Genomic DNA, 7,680 nt, shown 5'->3' with positions numbered 1-7,680 from the left:
CACCACTTTGCACGTCACTACCACCTAAACATAGCTACCAAGTTTCATCCTGATTGGGCAACATTCAGCCTGCCAAAATGCCTGCTGAATGCTTATTGGCTGATGGGGTTCAGCCATTTTGATTGATGAAGTTACCCTTTGAACATCCTTTAGAGTGTGGCTGAGTCCAGAAACTTTTGCTACTCCTCCTCTCCTACTCCTCCTTTCCTACTCCTCCTCTCCTACCCCGGAAGAAGGTGGAGGAATCGATGAGAAGAGAGGAGGAGGAGGAATGGAGGGAAGGAGCTGTAATTGGGGAAATGGGACAGCTGATCCCTTTTAGATAGGATGTTGACTACAGTTGAACTGAGCCAATCACAACGCTCACTTTCAGCACGTTTCAGAACATTACTATCACACACAGCTAAAAATTCAGATATTCCAATAAAATCCTGTTTACTCCCAGCCGCATTTTAGGCCACATCTCTGACCAGTGACTCTGGCAGCCCTGTCTGACCTCAGCCTTATGAGGGATTCAGTTTCCTCATCAGTCCCTAAGTTAAAATAAATAAGTAAATAAATGAATTAATTAAAATTTATATATATATATATATAAATAATATATGTTTTTATATGTATAACATGATACACATAGGGTCATAAATATAGTTTTACTGAGCATACAGTTTATCTAATCTATAAATTATATTACTGCTTTACTGGCTGTTTAATTAGATAAGGAACCTAGTTAATTAATATGTTTATGACGTATATTTGGGCGTTGCCTTCCCCATTTTCGCGTGCTCTGTGGGCGTGGATGCAGTGATGTCATTGGAAAATCCTTAAAAGTCTTCCGGAGTAGGATACACTGATGTAACCTCCGTTGGAAGCCCCTACAGGTGGATTTTAAGCGGCTCCTTTCGTCTCCTACGGTATTCGGACAGGCGGCAAGATGGCCTCACGAAATCAGTTTCCGGGTCACGGAGGAGAGGAGGAGGATCGGTAGGAAAAAGGAGACACTTTTGGGGTTTCTGGACGCAGCCTGTGTATTGTAGATTCTGTATGCAAAGTTTCAGGTTGCTAGGTTGCACGGTTGCTAGTTTGCAAAAGTATGTTTTGCATATTATGCAAATTAGCAAAAAATCTAATTAGGCGGAAGTGCATGGTCCAAATTGGTTGTGGGTATTGACCCCAGGAATCCAGCAAAAAATTATTTTGAATGTAGGTCTTATCAGGGTTCTCAAGTCTCACGCTTTTCAGCGAGTTCACACGCTCTCACGCCACACATGGCATTTCACACGCTTGAGCCAATCAGAAAATAGATCGCTCTGTCGTTATGCAGACCTAGCCAAAATGCTTGTTCGACTTAACCCGGCGCTGCGCAGTCCGATCGCCGCCTGGCTCGGTACGGTGCATGCCGGTTAGTTTTTTTGTCCGACTTGCGTCTGCGCCTTCATCACGTGACGATGACTTCCGGCGTTATAGTCCCGCGAGTGTGCCCGACCGCCAGGCGCTTTACGCAGACGCTGCAGTTGCTCCCCACCAACTGCGTGAGCCTAGACACGCCCTGATGACGACAGAGCTTAATCCTCATTGGTTAGAAGATCCGCAGACACCAATCACGTGTGAATCTTTTTATTATAAAATATATATCTCCTCTAAAACCCCTTAAAAACACAGTATTTACACTGTCATATCTAGTAGCAAGACAGTTCATTTTCATACAGTATTTAAAATATTTATTTGTTCATAATCAGCATTTTATATAATAATAAAGCTCAACTGCTATAATTTAAACTGTTTTATAAAGCATTCTGAACTGCTCTTATTAATTATCTTTAAAAGCACTACGTAACTATTATACTGAGATCTACATTTCTGTCCTATTTTTTTCTGTTGTGAAATGCGCTAAACAATTAAAGCTGTGTAAATGAGAATGATGTTGTATTTATTTCCAAGAACAAAGAACAGAGAAGCTGGTCTGCAAAAAACTGTTTTAAAGCGGATTGTTTTATGTGTGATTCATCTTTAGTGTCTGAAAATTTACTTTTCTGTGTCTGAGGAACAGACTTTTGAATAATGCCCAATTTAATCCCATTATTCATTTTGTGCTACACAATACACCTGTAACATGACAGTATGTTTTGTGAATATTTATAACAAGGTTTTATCTAAATTTAATAACACTCATGTTATCTCTGTTTCACTTATAAACGGTTTTATTCACACCAGAAGTAAATAAACAGCGCAATCATCGCGAGATCCGCTGTTGTTCAGGTGAGCTGCAGGTGGAGACTGTCCGACCTGACTTCGGGCTATCAGCGCTGGAGAGCGGCTCGACCCAGTCGCCGGAGGCGGGCTATCAGCGCTGGAGAGCGGCTCGACCCAGTCGCCGGAGGCGGGCTATCAGCGCTGGAGAGCGGCTCGACCCAGTCGCCGGAGGCGGGCTATCAGCGCTGGAGAGCGGCTCGACCCAGTCGCCGGAGGCGGGCTATCAGCGCTGGAGAGCGGCTCGACCCAGTCGCCGGAGGCGGGCTATCAGCGCTGGAGAGCGGCTCGACCCAGTCGCCGGAGGCGGGCTATCAGCGCTGGAGAGCGGCCCGACCCAGTCGCCGGAGGCGGGCTATCAGCGCTGGAGAGCGGCTCGACCCAGTCGCCGGAGGCGGGCTATCAGCGCTGGAGAGCGGCTCGACCCAGCCGCCGGGGGCGGGCTATCAGCCGCAAAACACCCTCCTCACAGAGCGAAACAGAACAGACCCAGCAACCAACACACCAGCGACCAACACACCAGCGACCACCTTATATCCCAGGGCAGCTCCGAGGGCAGCTCCCACAGCACCCCCCAACATAAAGCCAGAACAAACGGACTTGCAAAAGATTGTGAGCAGTATAGCCGCCCGAAATGGATCACTCATCATTTCGAGAAGTTCCTCCATGATCCTATCTATCACTTTCTGTCTCTGTATCTCTCTCAATCTCCAACTCTATCAGCACAGTCACAAAACACCAACCTGAGCCGCTTTTATAGGCTATCGCGGCGATGACGTCATGGAACATCCATGACGCCACAGCGTTCCTGTGACCGTCATGTAAAAGAGGGCAGCTCCACTCGCTGTGTGATTGGTAGCCAGGTAATGATGTGTTCAGAATATGGATTGTGTCCATTATTAAAAATACTGATGTATGGAGTATTTATATTAATATACCTTATATTTTATATGGTCAATATTCAGAGATTTAATGAATGGTATATACTATATACCATTCATATATATATATATATATATATATATATATATATATATATATATATATATATATATATATATATATATATATATGTAACTATTTAACTATCTCTGCTTAATAGGCAACAAGTAATTAGACACAGACTTATGTGTAATAATTAAACAAGCAAATCTTTAATTATTAGACTATTTTACATTTTTAAATAAACAATTTAGAAGATGGTGTCGCGACCACACCGCGAGGCTCGGCGTCTCTCCAGTTTTTGGGACTCGGTAAAAAGCAGAATCCGGTGAAATTAAACAACGGGTAAATTTGCAGGTTAATTAATAAATATTTAGAGCTTCACAGTATCTCAGTGTTTTATTATTTATTCACAAAATCAATACATGAAGTTCTGTGTGATATTGTGTGAGTAACTAACGTGATCAAGACTGGTAACTTACACAAGGCTATTGCCTTTTGGTGTTCTGTCAAGTTATGCTATCCCTCGATACGTGCTTCTTAACGGCAGTGCGCATGCGCCATCCCACAGTTTTTAATTTTTTCATGTTTTTAATAACGATTAATTTTTTCCTTGGGTGAATTAAACCACCTGCTTCAATGTTTAATTGCAATTAAAAAAGTGATGGCAAATAAAAAAATATAAGAATAATAAACTATAAAACAAATACGTTTTAATCACCTTCACGACCATAGTTTACACCTATGTCATAGCACTTGTAGCACTGCCTAAAATAGTGCTTCTTTTGTATTTTTACACTTAAATATACATCACCACCTAAAATAGTGCTTCTTTTGTATTTTTACACTTAAATATACATCAGCACCTAAAATAGTGCTTCTTTTGTATTTTTACACTTAAATATACACCAGAAGCACCTAAAATAGTGCTCCTTTTGTATTTTACACTTAAATATACATTAGAAGCACCTAAAATAGTGTTTCTTTTGTATTTTACACTTACATATACATCAGAAGCACCTAAAATAGTGCTCATTTTGTATTTTACACTTAAATATACATTAGAAGCACCTAAAACAGTGCTCATTTTGTATTTTTACACTTAAATATACATCAGAAGGACCTAAAATAGTGCTTCTTTTGTATTTTTACACTTTAATATAATTTACTACCAGAAATTGGTACAGTAAGATCAAATAAGAACATGTTTAATAGACAAATTCAACTTACATTTCAACAATAATCTTAGTGAATAATCTTAGTCAGATATAATATTGGTACTTTGTACAACTCTTTGTTTGGAATGAGAGCACTGCTGTACGCTGCCAAAACCCTAACTGGTCACTCGCGCTGGAGCTGAAAAGCGCGGGAAAAGGATAAAAGTTGCCTCAGCGGAGCGGCTAACTGTACCCTAGCTAACGCTAACCCCTTTCCCCCTCAGACTGACCCACAGATACAGCTAGATATGAGTTTAGACTCAGTCTAACTCACTCTGCAGCTCCACCCCTGAAAGTATCCGGTTCCTCACCTTTTAAAGAGAGAATTTAACCCGTGAAGCAGCTCCTCAGTTCAGCTCCAGTAACATTCAGCTCAGAGAAAAGTCCTCAGCTTTCAGTCCAACTCCTTTATATCCCTCACATGGAGCTCAGAACTGAGAATAACACTCATACTGCACTGATATCTTACTGATACTGTAAATAAACCTGATCTACACGCTGGAAATAACGCTCAGAATGTGGAAATTAAACCCTGTAAATTTCACATCATAATGGAGGAGTTTCAGCTAACCCTCCTCTAGCCCTAACACTGACCAATCAGAGCCCAGGTAAAGCTGATATAGCCTCGCCCACACCGTGCTCTCATTGGTCAGAGAGTCTGTCACTCAGATTGTTTTAGTATTTGGTACTTATTTACTGTATTTTAGCAGCTCAGAGCTTCTCTATTAATTATTATCAATATATTATTAATTATTACACTGTAATCTACTTTACTCTCGCTGACTTACAACCTGAAAATAAATTTTCATCATAATTATGATTTTACTGGCTTATATTTAATTAATACAAACAAATAAATATTTAAAAACAAATGATCAAACATGACTAACAGCAAGTAAAATTAATGATAATAATAATGATAATAATAATAATGATCCATTGTTTGTATTAATTTAATATTGTATTAATTTTAATTCTACAGCACTTATAATAATAATAACAATAATAATTATTATTATAATAAGAAATATTATTATTATTATTATTGTCAGTGTTGTTATTATTATTATTATTAATACATTATACTTATTACCAGATGTTAAATAAATTAATCACTGTATTTATACTTGTTTATTTATTTGTTAACCAAATTTTTACTTTCTTTATATATTAAATAAGATAAGATCCGGAGAAATTCTCTAGGTGCCACTAGAGGGCGATGTTCACCGTGTGCTGGATCAGGTCACGTGACTGTAGGAAAGCGACAAACTGCAGAAAACTGATAAAAAAGATATGTTTAAAACAGAATCATATAAATCAAATAACTGTATAATTGATGCAGTGTATCTATGATTAATACGAATTGTTCCTGCTTAATTCACTCGAAATAATAAATATATGAGCGTGTATTTATAGGTTAAATACATTCAAATATATTTCTAAATGTATTTTAACGTTATATGTTTCTAGATCTGTCACAATAACGCATTATGCCAGAAACTGTTATTGCCATTTAAACACCATTTCATCCCACTGATGAATACAACAGTTTTGTGTCAGTGCTAAGTTGTAAAAATAATAAGAATCAGGCCTCAGACATGTATCGGCTTCAACACTCTCCATTTATTTTTCTTCTCTGCCTCCACATGCTTCTTATATCTCAACTACGGCCAGAGCTCCCTCTACTGTCCTTTTCATGCAATAGCACAACACAACATTTTCCCTTTCTTCTGAAGCAATTACTTACATGTAACACTTGCACAACATAACTCACTGTAAAATCAGATTTGTAACATTACCAACTTAAGAAATGAACAGCAACATAAGCTTTACAACTGTATTATCCAAGGCAGCATCTGTAAATTAAATACATGAAAAATAACCAGTTTCACAGTATAAGATCATCTCAGCATTACTTGTTAATCATGTGAATTCAATCCAACATTTTGTAGTGTACCTCAACCAAACAATAAGGCTTCTTAACTGGTCTTATAACATATAAAAACTAAACAGTAATGGTTTTACTTTTTTTTTAATCTCACATAACTGCTTAACCATCTTGGAGTGTTTCTAGACCTCTGACTTCTAGAAAGTATGTCAGCAGCTTCATTGGTGTTTTCAGCTAGTGTAACAGTATCAAATACAGTGTCCTTGTTTTGTTCTGAACCAAGTAGGGCTTGTGTTGGAAAATGTGCAAGTTTCGAAGCATTCCACTTGCGTCCGTCACTTAGTGTGAATGTATTGTGTCCCACTTTCTTCACAACAATTCTTGGTTCTGTGAATCTTGAAGATCCTTTGTGAACGTGCTCCGGTCTACGGACACGAACCGTATCGCCCACTTTGATTGTTGTTGTTTTAGCTCCCTTTTTCTTGTCTGTGTATTCCTTCATTTTGTTTTGCTTTTGTATCACCCTCTTTTTGATTTGAGCATGGCCTTCGCTAACAGTTGCAAAATCTGGAATGAACTTACTATACCATGATGCAAGGCCCAGGAAAGATCTCAAAGAAGATGTGAGGCTGGTGTCATGTGGGGCTGGGGCGTGAATTACAGCAGCAACTCTGTCCTGGTCCGGTAGCAGTCCTTCCATCGAAATAGTGTGACCCAAGTAGTTGAGGGAAGGTTGATTGAACTTGCATTTGTGCATGTTTAGTTTGAGTCCTGCATCAGTCAGGGCCTGGAGCACTCTTCGAAGGTTTTCATCATGTTCTCTTTGTGTAGTGCCATAGCAGATGACATCATCCAGGTATGCCTGCACACCTGGCAAGCCTGCAAGAATGATTGACATCATCTTTTGAAAGGCGGAGGGAGCTGAAGCCAACCCAAACGGGACTCTGCAGAAACGAAAAAGTCTGTCATGTGTGATAAATGCAGTAATATCACGACTGTCAGGGTGCAGAGGCATTTGGTGGTAAGCAGAAGCTAAATCAATCGTAGAAAAGACAGTAGCCCCTCTTAAATTTGAGAACAGTTCCTCCATGTGCGGTAATGGGTGGCAATCAGCTACAATGACTTTGTTTGGCTCCCTCAAATCTACACATATGCGTGGTTTTCCACCATCTCTTTTGTGTGTCACCACTATTGGGGAAACCCAAGGGGAAGAATCAATGCGTTCAATAATGCCCTTATCCTGGAGATCCTTGAGCTCCTCCGAAACAGCTTGTCTGACTGCAAAGGGAAGTCTCCTGAGTTTTTGTTGTACTGGAACAGCATTTGGCAGTACATGCACTTTGTGAAGGAAGTTTTTAGCATACCCTATTTCCTGAACTGACACTT

Source organism: Astyanax mexicanus, chromosome 21 (assembly GCF_023375975.1).
Source record: "Astyanax mexicanus isolate ESR-SI-001 chromosome 21, AstMex3_surface, whole genome shotgun sequence".
Classification (NCBI taxonomy): Eukaryota; Metazoa; Chordata; class Actinopteri; order Characiformes; family Acestrorhamphidae; genus Astyanax; species Astyanax mexicanus.
The sequence above is the reverse complement of the archived record's forward strand: the minus strand, read 5'-3'. Positions refer to the sequence as shown.